The sequence below is a fragment of the Nothoprocta perdicaria genome, unplaced genomic scaffold, assembly GCF_003342845.1.
Source record: "Nothoprocta perdicaria isolate Ctin4 unplaced genomic scaffold, notPer1 scaffold_283, whole genome shotgun sequence".
Classification (NCBI taxonomy): domain Eukaryota; kingdom Metazoa; phylum Chordata; class Aves; order Tinamiformes; family Tinamidae; genus Nothoprocta; species Nothoprocta perdicaria.
This window is the reverse complement of record NW_020455514.1, coordinates 739,045-753,058: the sequence shown is the minus strand read 5'-3', so window position 1 is coordinate 753,058 and position 14,014 is coordinate 739,045.

The following is a 14,014-nucleotide window of genomic DNA, read 5'->3' as shown; positions in this document are numbered from 1 at the left end:
GCCACCACGATGATGAGGAGGGCCACGGCGATCAGGAGGCAGGCGGAGATGACCAGGAACCTGGGGGGACAGCGAGGCGATGGAGCAGGGGGGCTCCTGGCGGGGACCCCCAGCCCGCCCCCACGCGCCCCCTTACCCGTAGGGCTGCTGCACGAAGCCCCCCAGGGGCTCGTGGCGCTGTCCGTGCTGCGGCATGGGGCGCGGTGGGGACACGGCGGCCCTCGCGCCGCTGTCGCCTCCCCCGGCTGCGCCCTGCCCCGCGCCACCGGCGGGCAGCCGCGCCGCGGGTCCCCCCCCCCGGTCCCCCAGATCTGAGAGGGGGCCCAGGCGTCCTGGCGCCCATGGGGCTGCCCCCGTCCAGCTTTGCTGCCTCGGTTTTGGGGTGTTTTGGGGGCTTTTCTGCCCTTTTCCTGAGGTGGGGTCTGAGGCTGCTGCCCCCTGCCCTCTCTGCCAGTCCCACTGGTGCCGCATAGGGGGCTCGGGGGGGGGTCCCAGCGGCTGCCCGGACTCCTGGGCTCATGGGTGACAACGATCCCGAGGCGGGAGGTGCCGCAAGGGTCCCCAGATACTGTCCCCAGCCGTGAGCTCCCCCCGCAACCAGGAGCTGCCCCCCCAGCCCCCAGCCCCTCTCCTCTCGGCACCGCCTCCCCTCCGTCCATCCCTCCCTCCCGGCCATCCCTCCTTCCTGCATTTGGGGCCTTGGGGAGCCCGGGGGGGGGGGGTCCCGGGCCAGGTGTCCTCGTGCCACCCATCGCTGGGGTCCCTGGTGGGGACGGGGGGCCGGCAGGACCCCCCCACGGCGCCCCGCTCGCCCCGCGCTCCGGCCCTTCCCGCGCCGCCCCCGGCATCTGGCTCCCAGCTGCGGCTCCCTGCTGATGTGGCAGCCYGGCCCGGCGCTGTCCCCGTCCTCGAGGCCACCCTGCTCCTCCTCCCCTCGGTCCCCACAGACGGCGACAGCGGCACCCTGTGTCACCCCCCAAAAACATGCCACCCGGGGAGGGGGGTTGGCCCATTGCCCTCTACCCTGGGCACCCGTGACTTCCATGCTGGGAGATGGAGCCTAATGAGGGAGAAGGGCTGGGCGAGGAGGAGGAGGAGAGCGGGGAGGAAGAGGAGGAGGAAGGGGGCAGGGAAGGGGCGCAGGAGGGCAAATGACCTCCTGGCTGCTGGGGACAGATCCAGGGACCTTGTGTCCCTGCAGCCTGGTCCCCTTGTGGTGTCCTGGTCCCCTTGCAGCGTCCTGGTCCCCTTGTGGTGTCCCAGTCCCCTTGTGGTGTCCTGGTCCCCTCGCAGTGTCCTGGTCCCCTTGTGGTATCCCAGTTCCCTTGTGGTGTCCCAGTTCCCTTGTGGTGTCCTGGTCCCCTTGCAGACCCAGAGCAGCAGCGACAGGCTTGTGGGGCGCCCCACGGCAGTGTGGTGATGAGTGGCCGTGGTCCCTGAGGTGTCCCCATGGTATCCGCACTGTGTCCCCGCSGTGTCCCCGCGGTGTCCCCGAGGTCAGGCGAGGTGAGGGCGGTGAGGCCGAAGGCGCCGCAGGTGTGAAGAGCCCCGCAGAGGCGCCGCGCGCGGCCCTAAGCAGGATGATCCCGCTAAGGGGTTTATTCCCGACGGCTTCCCTGTCTAATGGGCTCAAGCTCTTAGCGAGGGATTCGCCCCCAGCGTCCTGCCGTGCCCCCATGGGCAGGGGGACAGGGGTCCCTGGCCACAGGGCCACGTCCTGGGGCTTGGGAGGGGACTCAGGGCACCTTTGATCCCCCAAATTGGCCTCTCGCCTGGGGCTGGGCTCATGATGTGGTGGGAGTGGRAGAGGGGGAGCCCCACCAAGGGGACCCCAAAAGGCTGCATGTTCCCCCCCAGGCTCCCTACCCATGGGTGTGTGCCACATGCAAGCCATGTGCATGCATCCTTGTGCACGTGTGTAGCAAGCGTGCACAGCATGCATTTGCAGGGCATGTTTGTGCATGCAGCGAGGTGCGCATTTGTGCGGTGCGCTTGCACTGTGCACTTGCATGGCATGCTTGCACGGGGCACTTGCACAGTGCGCTTGCACAGCATGTGTGCACAATGTGCTTGCACAGCTCATGCACGTGGAGTGTTTGCATGGCACACTTGCACAGTGCACTTGCATGGCTTGTGTGTACAATGTGCTTGCACGGCTYGTGCACATGGAGTGCTTGCATGGCACGCTTGCATGATGCACTTGCACGGCCCGTGTGCATGGAGTGCTTGCATGGCTCTGGTGCACGGAGTGCTTGCATGACACGCTTGCACAATGCGCTTGCACAGCATATGTGCACAATGTGCTTGCATGGCATGTGTGCGCAATGTGCTTGCACGGCTCGTGCATGGAGTGCGTGCACGGCTCGTGTGCACGGAGTGCTTGCATGGCACRCTTGCACAACACGGCATGTGTGCACAGCATTCTTGCATGGCTCGTGTGCACAGAGTGTTTGCATGGCACGCTTGCACGGTGCACTTGCATGGCTTGTATGCATGGTGTGCAGGGAATGCATGCATGGCTTGTGCATGGAGTGCATGCACGGCTCGTGCATGGAGTGCATGCATGGCTCGTGTGCATGGAGTGCATGCATGGCTCGTGTGCACGGAGCGCTTGCACGGCTGCGAGGGCCCCCGCACTCCCCCCACGGCCGCAGAGAGCTCCTTCCTCCCCTGCTGAAGATTACAAGGTGCCGGGGCGGCTGCGGGGCCTTTTTTTGGGCTCCTAATTACACGGCAGCCACCACCAGGCTGGAATTAAATCCAGGCGGGAGGCAGAAATAGCCGGGCAGGCAGGTGGCACCCGGCGTGGGCGGCACCCGGCGCGAGGCCGGGGCTGGCGCTGCCACACGCGTGTGCGCGCGGGGCGCACGCCAACCTGCACGCGCAGCCCCTGGTGCCGCCGCGGCCGCCGTCGGTGCCCACGGGGGAGCCGCGGTGCCACCGGCGCAGCGCTGGCCTGGGGACACCGTCCCCGCGTGACCTCGCGCCACCACCACAAGGCCGGCCCTGCAGCGGGTGCCACTGTCACCCCCGTCCCCCTGCGCACGCGCCGAAGCCCCGCAGGGCGCAGGGGACAATCCCAAGAGCGCCCGTGGGGACAGCCGGCGCTGGGGGATTCTCTGATGTCTCGTAGAGGGCTGAGCCCGCCCTGGGCGCCCCCCCCCYCACTCCCCCGGCTCACATTTGGTTGAATTGGCAGCCGGGCCGTGGCAAGAGCCCGGCGATGCTCCAAGTCGTGGCGTTGCATAAGGAGCCTCCATGGAGTGAGCGCAGCCGCCCCGCCGGCCCCTTCGGTGGGAAACGGGGCTGGTGGGGCCGGGGCCGGCGGCGGGGCCGGTGCTGCGGCCGGGCACCGCGCACAGCGCGCGGGCGGCATCGGGGGCGCCGCGCCGGGCATCGTGCCCTCCCCGCGGCAGCCGCCCTGCCCGCCCGGCCGCGCTGCCAGTGCCGCATTTGCTCCCGATTTCCTGAGCTGCTGCTGCCGCAGACGGGGCCAGACGGAGCTGGCGGGCACGGCGGGGCGGCCCCGCGCCCTGCTCGGCCTCCTCCTCCTCGGGCGGCCGCCCGGGATCCTGCCGCTGCCTCTCCCCCTTCTCTSTCCTCACTCTCTTCCTCTCTTCTCTTCCCAGCTCTTTTTCTTCTCGCTTTCCTTCTCTGCTCTGTCCCGTACAGTCCCAGGAGCAGCTTTCAAGGGGTTGGGGGGGTTGCTGGGTCATGCACATGCTTGCACACACATGCAAGGGGGTTGCTGGGTCATACACATGCTTGCACATACACATGCACATGCTTGCACATACACATGCTTGCACATACATGCACATGCATGCGGGGTGGTGTCTGGGTCATACACATGTATGCACATACACATGCACATGCTTGCACACACATGCAGGSGGATTGCTGGGTCATGCACATGCTTGCACATGCTTGCACACACATGCACATGCTTGCATACACATGCAGAGGGGTTGCTGGGTCATACACATGCTTGCACATACATGTGCACATGCTTGCACACACATGTGGGGGTTGCTGTGTCAAACACATGCTTGCACATGCATGCACATACACGTGCACATGCTTGCACACACATGTGGGGGTTGCTGTGTCAAACACATGCTTGCACATGCATGCACATACACGTGCACATGCTTGCACACACATGTGGGGGTTGCTGTGTCAAACACATGCTTGCACATGCATGCACATGCACACGCACATGCTTGCACACACACGCACATATGTGCACACACATGCACGCCAACACCCATGCCTGGAGCTTTTCCTCACTGGAGCTCCATCCCGCTCCGCAGGGGACAGGGACCTGGTGCAGGCGGCTCTGTCCCCACGCGTCCCCCTGCTCCCGGCCCACCCCGGCCCGCGCCCCGGCCGGCCCGGCGGCCCCTTCCCCACGGCGGCCCCTCTGCCCCCTCCCTCCGGCCTGGCCCTTTCCCTTCCAGCTCCGCTGTTTGAAGCTATTTTTTCCACAGCTCCTGCCAAGAGCCGCTAATGAGAAACAAACGGGCTGCTCGGAGCGCGGCGGCGCGCGGCCCACACACCTCCGGCTGCCGCGGCGAGCAGCCCTGCGGGGACACGGTGGCACCGCGGGGGCCTGAGCGTCCCCTCCTGCCGTGGGGACGCGGCACCTCCGTGGGGCACCATGTCCCGGGCTGGGACACGGCACCTCTGTTGGGCACCGCTGTTGGACACGGTGGCACTGCGCGGGGCCTGAGTGTCCCCTCCTGCCGTGGGGATGTGGTGCCTCCGTTGGGCACCGATGTTGGACACGGTGGCACCATGCAGGGCTACGGGGCCCTGAGTGTCCCCTCCTTCCTTGGGGACACGGCACCTCCGTTGGGCACTGACGTTGGATGCGGTGGCACCATGCGGGGCCCTGTATGTCCTCTCCTTCCTTGGGGATACGGCACCTCCGTTGGGCGCTGACGTTGGACACGGTGGCACCATGCGTGGCCATGGAGCCCTGAGTGTCCCCTCCTGCCTTGGGGACACAGCGTCTCCATTGGGCACCATGTCCCCAACTGGGACACTGCTCCTGCACTGGGCACCGCTGTGCTGCCCGGCCAAGACGTGGCCCAGGGAGTCTCCATCCCATCCGTGTGGGATGCAGCCCCCGCCATCCCCATCCTGGGACAAGTCACAGCCATGTCCCCCTGCATGGTGACAACCTGCTGCTTTGGTGATGCGGGTGATGCGGGCTGCAATGGGCCCTGGCACGGGGGTCCCCAGCCCCATAGGGCCCCTGGGGGAGAGAGAGCCCGGATGAGGGACACTCCAAGGTCCCGCAGCCTCCGGGCACCCCGATGTCCCCAGGGAACCAACGCTGGGCCCCCTGCAGGGACAGGGACACCCGTCCCCATGGAGCCGGCGGCCGGGCCAGCCGCCCAGGCCCCGTGACCTGGGGTCCGGCCAGCCCGGAGGAGGAGGAGGAGGASGGGACGGGGACACCGGGGCTTCCCGGCGGGAGCGGGGAGTCCCCGCGCGGCCCCGCGCCGGGCGCCGCAGCCGGACACGTGCCGGGCCCGGCCGCCTCCCGCTCACATTTTCCACTGCTCCGTGTTTGGGTTTGAGCGGCGGCCGGGACGGGGGGAGCGGAGGAGGGAGCCGGAGCGAGATCCGATCCCAGCGGAGCCGGGGCGGGGGGGCAGCGCGGGAACGACAGAGCCAGGAGTGGGATGAGGGCATGGGAGCTGTTCCTASGTGCAATTCCCAAAGTGTGAGCAAATTCCAGGGATGGGCGCAATTCCTGAGGATAGGAGCAAATTCCAAGGATTTGAGCAAATCCCGTGGATGGGAGCCATTCCTAGATATGGGAACAATTCGCAAGGATGGGAGCAGTGCCCGGGGATGGGAGCAATGTCCGAGGACAGGAGGAGTCTGCAGGGGTGGCAGCATCACATRGAGATGGGAGAAGTTCCCAAGGATGGGCAGGTTTCCTGGGGATGGGAGCGCTTGGAATGCCTCTTGGAGACAAGTGCTCCCATTCCTCGAAGCCGGGAGCTACCGGGGAGCCAATGCCGCCTTCACTCCCCTCTGCAGCCAGCAGCTCCGGGGACGCCCTGGGATGAAGTCCCCCTCCTCCTCCTCGCCTCCGGGCAGGCAGGGCCTGGCGGGCAGGCGTGGGGATCCTGGAGCGTGGGGTTCCTGGAATGCGGAGTTCCTGGAATGCGGGGATCCTGGAATGCTGGGATCCTGGAGCGCGGGGATCTTGGAATGTGGGGATCCTGGAGCGCAGGGTTCCTGGTGCACGGGGATCCTGGTGCACGGGGATCCTGGAGCGCGGGGATCCTGGAGCGCGGGGATCCTGGTGCACGGGGATCCTGGAGCGCGGGGATCCTGGTGCACGGGGATCCTGGAGCGCAGGGTTCCTGGTGCATGGGGTTCCTGGTGCACGGGGATCCTGGAGCGCGGGGATCCTGGAGCGCGGGGATCCTGGAGCGTGGGCGGCACATCCCGGCGCAGCCGGCAGCTCCGGCGCCGGGGCCCGGCTCCTCGCCCTGCTTCCTCGAAGGAGCCGCCGCCGCCGCCGTGTGCCAGGGTGATGCCGGTGCCCCGGGCCGCCTGGCCCYGCTCCTGCCGACCCGCGGCGGCTCCTGCCGCCCTCCCGCGCATCCCCACGGAGCAGCCGGCGCCTTCCTGCRGGGGCGGCGGGATTTGGCCGGAGCGGAGCGGGATGGGGCCCTCGGAGCCAGCCCTGCCGCGCTGCCGCCCCAGCCCCTGCCGYGCCACGGGAGCGGGATGGAGCAGCCGCTCCCATCCCTGCGGATTGCTCCTGTCCCTGTGGATTGCTCCTGTCCCTGGGACCTGCTCCCGTGCCTTTATTCTGCTCCTATTCCTGGATATCGCTCCTGTGCCTGGATTCTGCTCCTATTCCTCGATATTGCTCTCATCGCTGGGAATTTCTCCTATTCTGGGGAATCGCTCCTGTCTCTGGGAATTGCTCCTGTCCCTGGGTATTGCTTCCATCCTTGGGAATTGCTCCTATCACTGGATAGCATTCCCATTCCTGGGAATTCTTCCTATCCTTGGGACCTGCTCCTATCCCTGGGTTCTGCTCCTATTCCTGGATATCACTCCTGTCTCTGGGAATTGCTCTTATCTTTGGGAATTGCTCCGGTCTCTGGGAATTGCTTCTATCTCTGGGTATTGCTTGCATCCCTGGAAATCGCTCCAAAAGCACCCATCTCCAGGTATCACTCCCTTCCTTGGGTATCCTTCCTATCCCTGGGAATCCCTCAGGATGGCCAGGAATGTGACCTCAGCATGCGCTCCAGGAGCATCCGCGGGAGCAGGAATGTGCCGGGAATGGGCGCCAGGCCAGCGTGCAGCCCGGCTCCCTGGCAGCATTCCGGGGACYGAGGGGACAGGCGGGAGCCGGGATGTGCTGCCAGCTGGAAGCTCCCAAGGGACAGCAACAGCAGCGGTTTCCCGGGAGCACGAACGGGATCTGGGAGCAGCTCGGGATGGGCGGGAAGGGCAGGGGGACGGAGCGGCTGGAAGTGGGAGGAAAGGGAGCAACGGGAGGAGAGGAGCACAAAGGGGAACGGGATGGGAGGGCTGGGAGCTGGTGGGGATGGACGGTGCATTCCGGGATGGGAAGGCACGGATGGGCGGCGGGATGCAGGGGCGGGGGCCGCTGGAGCCAAGGCAATGCGGAGACCCCCCCTTTGCGGCGGGGGGGGTTAAACCCCTCCTCAAAATGAAGAGTTTCCGCAGTTTCCGCGCAGTGGGATCCAGGCGGCTGGAGCGCTGCGCGGGCAGGAGGGACCCCGGACCCCCGGTTCAGCCCCCCCGGGGCCAGCAGCGCTGGGGGGGGTCGGGCCACGGGGGGGGGGGTGTCCCTGTCCCCCCYCCCGTCCCCCCCCCGGCTGCCGACGTGGAGGCCGAGCCTGAGACGTGTCAGCGCGGGGGGGCGGGCCCGGGGGGGCGGGCCCGGGGGGCGGCGGCCCCGAATTTGGGGGGTGGGCGCGGCCGTCGCCTCCCGGTTGTCCCCGTCCTGTCCCCGTTGTCCCCGTCCCGTCCCCACGGGGGACATGGCTGCTCGTGCCATGGGGGGAGTGAGGTGGGGAGGGGGCAGTTGCGTGTGCACGCGTGGGGCGGAGCGTGCCTGTGCATGCACACGCGTGTGCACACGGGGCTACGCACAGGGGGATGTGTGTGTGTGCACGTGTGTGTGTGTGTGCACGCATGTCTGTGCATGTGTGTGTGCACACATGTGTATGTGCACGCGTGTGTTTGTGCAAGCATGTGCGTCTGCACGCGTGTGTCTGTGCACACGTGTGTCTATGCACGGGGCCCGGCTCCAGCCCGTAGCCAGGCCTCAGCCTCCCCCCGCCACCTGCCTGGGTTTGCACATGCGTGTGCAGCACTTGGATGCACACTCACACACGTGTGTAAAGCTTGGCTGCATGCTAGCACATGCGTGTGCAGCGCTTGGCTGCATGCTCACACACGTGTGCAAAGCTTGGCTGCACGCTCGCACATACGTTTGCAGCACTTGGATGCACACTCACACACATGTGCAAAGCTTGGCTGCATGCTAGCACATGCGTGTGCAGCGCTTGGCTGCATGCTTGCACACATGTGTGCAGCGCTTGGCTGCATGCTCTCACATGTGTGTGCAGAGCTTGGCTGCACATTCACACACACGTTTGCAGCACTTGGCTGCATGCTCGCACATGCATGTACAGCGGTTGGTTGCACACTCACACACATGTGCAGCCCTTGGCTGCACGCTCACACATGCGTGTGCAGCACTTGGCTGCACGCTCGCACATGCATGTACAGCGGTTGGTTGCACGCTCGCACACATGTGTGCAGAGCTTGGCACACGTGTGTGCTCAGAGAGGGAGGGAAGCAGCCGGGAACGACCCCCCCCCCCCACCGCTTGGCTGTGGGCTGTGGGTGGGAAGGACTTTTTGGGGCTTTGCCCTTTTTCAGCCTTTTTTTCAGCCCTTTGTCCAGTGGCCACGCCCCCTGCGGACAGGCCCCGCCCCTCGCGGTGTGGTCACACCTTCCCCCATCCCCCCCAAATTTCCACGTCTGTGCCCCCCCCCCGTCCCCCCCGCTCCTCCCACGCTTTCCTCCCCACTGCCAGTGCAGCAGGGCCGGGCCCCCGGGAATGGGACGTGGCGGGGATGGGGGGACCCTGCGGGCACAGGGGGGACACCCTGGGGATGAGGGGGACACCCTGGGGATGGGAGCCACCATGGGGACTGGGGACACGGCGAGGCTGGGGGACAGGGTGGGGCTGGGGGGACACAATGGTGTTGGGGACCTGCGCGGGGGGACAGGGACACCACAAGGACGGTGGTGGTGGCAGGGACACGGGACGAGCATGGGGATGAGGGGGGCTGCAGGGAGGGCATGGTTGGAATAGGGGGGATGTGGCAGGGTGGGGGGGTACCAGGAAGGGGGGAGCAGTGGGAACAGGGCGGCGAGGGAAGGGTTAACCCCCCCCCAGCCCCCCCCTTGCCGGCCCCACTCCAGCCCAGTGCAGGTCCCGGAGGCAGGAGGGAACTGGGATGAACTGGGGGGAGGGATGGGAGGAAGATGCTGACGTGGGGCTGGGAAGCGGCCAGGGAGGAGGAGGAGGAGGAGGAGGAGGAAGGGCTGGGCTCGGGCACCGCTGCTGCAGCTCCAGCTGGAGGGGCCCTGGCGTCCGGGGCGGTGGAAGTGCAGGGGCCGGGAGGGGGGCCCAGCCTGAGGGGGGACCCAGGGACCCCCGGTGAGGGACGGGGGTCGGTGCCAGGAGAGKAGGGACCCCCAACCCAGCTGGGGGGGCAGGGTGTCTCGCTCATCCTGGTGAATTGACCCCTCCGTCCAGTGCCGTCCACTGCCCACCCCCATACTGGGTTTGCCCCACACTCATCCCTCCACCCATCCCTCTCTCCATCCATCTTCAGCCTATTTGCTTGGTGGAGCCCAGTCCCCTAAGTCTAACTGATACTCCTTATCAAAAGAGGAGCCACCAAAGCCCAACCCAACAACCCCAACCCTGCGACCACAACCACCCCGCGAGCCCAGCCGAGCGCCCTASGCGGCCCCCCCAGCCGGACACCACAGCCCCACTCCAGCAACGCCCATCCGCACCCCACAGCTGCACCCCAAGCCTCCAACCCAGCCAACCCAACTGGGGCGCCTTCACCCCAGGAACCCCAACCCAACCCTGACACTTCCATCCCTGAAGTTTCAACCCAACCTCAAYGCAAACAACCCCCATGGGGCATCTTCACCCCACCCCAACCGGCCTTCACGGGACCTCTGCAGAAGAGGGTGTCTGTGCCCTGCTGCCACCTGCCACGGGCTCGGCGATGGATTTTGCGTCTCCGAGACCCTGTTGCTCCATCTGCCAGGATCTGCTGAATTCTCTGACCCCCCCCACCCAATTCTCCCCTCCTTGCACCTTCTTCCCAAAGCAAGACACCCCCAGAGCCCCCGGGGCAGCGGGAGGCCYGGCTGGTGCTGGACACGGTGCTGGATGTGCCAGGCTCTGCCCTGGGCACCCKCTTGGCTGCCAGCAGCGAGGGGGGACCCCGCAGACCTCCCCCCAAGCCAGCAAAGCAGAATGAGGGTCCGGAGGGTCCCGCCTCRTCCCTGGGCATCTTCCCCGGGCGGGAGGAGCGGGGTTCGGGGTGTGGGCAGCGCCTCCCTCCACGCCGGACGCCTGGGCCCTCTCCACGGCCGGCGGCTGGGGGAGGAGGAGGAGGAGGGTGCGAGGCGGGCGGCCCCCACGCCCGTCCACGTGGCGCTGGGGCCTCTTCCCACGGCGGCGGCGGCGGCGGCGAGGAGCGAGCGCGTCCCGCCTGCAATGAGCTCAGCGGGGAGAGGAGCCCGGCCAGGCTCGGGACGCGGCCCCCCCGGCTCCCCCCACAGCCCCCGGCCCTCCTGAGCGGGGTGTTGCATCCCCCCCATCCTATCCCGGGAGCTGGAGGCGGGGGGATGTGCATAGGGTGCTCCCTCCCCACGTCCCCATCCCGGCTTTGGAGCAGCCATCCCATGATGGGATCTCCAGAGCAGAGCCCCCAGCCCCAAACCTGTTTGCTATGGGCTTGGGGGCCAGCTGGAGCTGGGAGACCCCCCCCTCAGGATGAGGGGGGACCTTGGGGACAGGGACCTGCTCCAAAGGGACCCGGCGAGGCCCCTGGGGACTGGGGAAGATGCAGGGAGGCAGATAGAGCCTGGGGGGTGCAGATACCCCCCGCATCCCCTGCATTGCTGCCGGGGAGGGGGGGACGCGTGGGGCCCCAGCCGACGGCAGCTGGAGCTGCGAAGTCTTCAATGAAATCGAAAAGGAAAAAGAATAATAATAATAAAAAAAAAAAAAANGCTGCGAAGTCTTCAATGAAATCGAAAAGGAAAAAAAATAATAATAAAAAAAAAAAAAAAAAAAAAGAGAGAGAGAGAGAGAAGAAAACTGGCAATGGAAAATGTGCGGCGTGTACCTCAGCCCTCAGAGTTTCCATGGCTCTGCGAGCTGCGAGGTGGCGCGGGGGCCCCGGCTGGGCTGCCCTCCCCACCCCAAGGGCAGCTCCCCAGGACCCCAGCTGCGAAATGCCCCTTCCTGGAGGCTGCCAGCCTCAGAGCACCCCAAAAACCCCTCCTGGGGCAGGGGGAGGGTGTGACCCCCCTGCTTTGGGGCCTCTCTGTCTCTAAGCTCAGTGCTGCTCGGGGGGTCGCAGGGTGTGGATGGGTGCCCGTGGTCCCTGGGGGTGCATCCTGGAAAGATGTGGGCTGGGGGCTCTCCTACCCCCCCAGCCTGGCACTGCACCCCCAGGGCTAACGTGTGCTGGGAGATGAGGCCATCCCCAAGCCCAGTCCACCTCCCAGAGGGAGACTAAACTTCTAAGAGCCCCCAAACCCACCCCAGCATCACCCAGAGCCCAGGGGATGCAGAGAGAGGGACAAAGCCATGGGAAGGGTGTTGGGGGGGACCCGGGGCTCTCCCCTGGGACGTGAGCGCAGCCTCCGCTTCCGGAGCCTCCCGAGCCTCCCCCGCACTTGTGCAGGGCCCGACGCGGGAGCCCTGGCAGCGACGAGGCCAATTAAAGCCCGGCGCTGCTGCAATTAGCCGCCCGCCCGTGATTACGGGTTCGCAGCGGCCACCAGGAATAGCCGGGGCGGTGCCGGGCTGCGGCCGCGGCCACCGCCGCCCGGGGGGGCCCCGGGGGAAACTGAGGCAGGCGCTGCCCCCCCCGCGGGGCCCAGGCGTCCGGGGACCCTCTGTGGGGGGTGCTGGTGGAGCCGGTCCCGGCTGCGATGCTGGGAACAGGATGCTTTTTTTTTGGGCACGGGATTGGGGGCATAATTTGTGCCCCCCCCCCAAGTGCCACCTGCCCCGGAGCCGGGAGGCGCGGCGGGGCTGGAAGCAGGGCCAGGAGGAGCGGGCGGCCCCGGGCGGGCCGGGCCGAGCCGAGCCGGGCCGGGCCGGGCCGGGCGGCGGGAGTTAATGCGCTCCATGTGCCGGGAGAGGTAACGCGCTCCAGATGCCGGCGGCGGCTCCAGCTCCGGCACAGCAGCCCCCGCCGCCTCCCCCGGCCCCCCCCGTGCCGGGACGGGGATGGGGAGCGGGACGGCGACGGGGACACGGATGGGGATCTCAATCCGCTCGCCCCCCGTCCCGCTCCCCGCCGGTGGCCACTGACCCTTTGGGACCACGTCCTCCTCCTGCCCAGTCCCGTTGGCACCAGTGAACCCAGTGGGGAGACCGGGATGGGGTGGGGGGAGAAGAGGGCAGCCCCAGTGGGCACAGGGGACTCCAATGCTCTGCTGTCCCTGTCCCCATCCCCGCACCGGGCAGGGCGGGACCCCCCATCCCACCCCCAACCGCAGCCGGGACAGGCCCAGGCCCTGGGGCTGGCGTCTCCCGTTTCGCTTCCTAGGATCCTGATGGCTTTTCCAGGCTTTTATTATTATTATTATTACTTTTTTTTTTTTTTTTAAGCAGGATTTCTTCCCTTTCTCTTTCCCCTCCCTCGTCCTCCTGCCCCCCCCCAGCCCCCATCCCCTGCACCAAACCCTCCTGCATTCCTGGGGCGGGCGGCCGGGGCTGATGAGGTGGCATTGGCCCCCCTGCTCCCTCCCGCGCTCCATGCATATAAAAAACGATGACATTCTTTTCTTTTCTGTCATGCTGCAAAAATTAAAGACACATCTTCAAGCTGGAGCGCGGCCAGGGGTTTTCGAGTCGCRGAGGCAGGATTGGAGGAGCCCTCGCCTGCAACGTGTCTCGGATGCATAGATACAGGCTTGAAAGGCGGCCAGCTGCTCCGTGTGCGTGTGCGCGCACGGGCGCGCGCCTCTGTCTGTGCAATGCACAGATAACTCCTTCGGTTGGGGCTTTTTTTCCCCCCCCTTTTTTTTTTTTTTTTTTTTTTTGCTTTGCATTTAATAGCGGCTTGGAAAAAAAGACCTGGAGAGGTCACTGGCGGAGCCAGTTTCTCACTCTCGCCTTCGACGTGTCTCTCCCCCTCCACCCCGTCGTTGCATCGTTTGGTTTCTTCTTTTCTTGCCCTACATCCCTGTAAAACCCCCCCAAACTTGGGTGCTCCTGCTTGGATGCAAAGYGGGGGGCGTGCGGGCCGTTTGCTGCCCCGCAAGGCGGTGGCGCCTCCGTGAGCCGGCAGGCTGATGAGTTTGCAAGTGCTCTGCCCTGGTGGGGTGGCTGGGACAAGGGGGCAGCCGGGCAGGACCCCCTCGGGTAAAACAGCAGCTCCCTGTGCTGCCTTGGGACTCCCATCCCGGACGCCTGGGCCCACGAGCTGCTGCACAGACCCCGGAGGGGACCCCGAGTCCCGGCGGTGCCCAGGGCACCTWTAGCAGGATACGGCCACAGGGACCCCCAGGGGACACAGCCCAGACCCCTCGGCTGCTCTCCAGGCCCCTGCAAAGGGGCTGTTCAACACTGCATTTTCCCTAAAAAAACCTTAAAACGGAGTGCGTCCCCCCACAAAGTGCCACATCACCTGGGGGACACGCGGCGACTTCCCGCACCCTG